Source organism: Carassius gibelio, chromosome B16 (assembly GCF_023724105.1).
Source record: "Carassius gibelio isolate Cgi1373 ecotype wild population from Czech Republic chromosome B16, carGib1.2-hapl.c, whole genome shotgun sequence".
Taxonomy (NCBI): Eukaryota; Metazoa; Chordata; class Actinopteri; order Cypriniformes; family Cyprinidae; genus Carassius; species Carassius gibelio.
Genome location: NC_068411.1, coordinates 30,827,567 through 30,828,607, shown reverse-complemented (window position 1 = coordinate 30,828,607; position 1,041 = coordinate 30,827,567).

Sequence of the window (1,041 nt, the reverse complement as noted above, 5' to 3'; positions counted from 1 at the left end):
TTATTGAAAAGCCAAATTAAACTTAAAAAAAAATGTGTAAAACTTAAATAACAAGAAAAAAAATCAATATGCAAATAGTGTATAAAAATTTAAATAATGTTTAAGATAATTTTGATTAAATGTATGTTTTAAGGGTGACTGGATATTTTACCTTAAAAACAAGACAAAGACATTCTTTTTTAAGTTTCAGTGTCATCAAATTTGAATTAAAGTAGATTTATGTTGTGCATGACATGGGGCATTTTAATGACATACTATATATATATATATATATATATATATATATATATATATATATATATATATATATATATATATATATATATATATATATATATATATACATATTTAATTTTATGTATATGTATATATATAATTTTCCTAATTTTGTCATATTTTTACATTCAGAGACATGCATAAAAATATTAATAATATATTAACAAATATTTTTTATTTCTTGACAAGCAACATTTTGTACAATAAGACTTAAATGAAGTTTTTTTTTGTATTAGATCTATATTTAAAACAAGAACGCCAGTAGGATAATAACATAAACAATAATATTTAAACAATATTTTAACTTGAAAACAAGACTGTTTTTCAATGAGAGAGCATCATTAGGATTAAATGAAAGCATATGGATGACATGATTAAACCCGACAGTGATTGACAGGAGTGTTCTGATGGTGTGCATGCGCTGCTGAAGAGCTCCAGTGCAGCATGCGCTCAGATTCGACACGTACAGTGTTTCAGCTGAAGTTTCCCTCCTCAAACACGCTTCTGAAATCAGCTGTCAGAGCGCTGGGAATCAAAGATGAATGGGAATATGAAATGCAGCACAGTGGGCCTTTAGTGAGCGCATGTGTTTACTCATGTAATTATTAATATGGGGCTGGGAGTAAATAAACTATAGTCAGTGTGATGCCACACAAGTTAATCCTCACAGTCAAAGAACTTGCTGGTTCATACTGGAGAGTAGATTCATGTTTGCAGCAGGTTGTGGTGTGTGTAAAGAGATCACAGTCACTATCGTATGGGTTT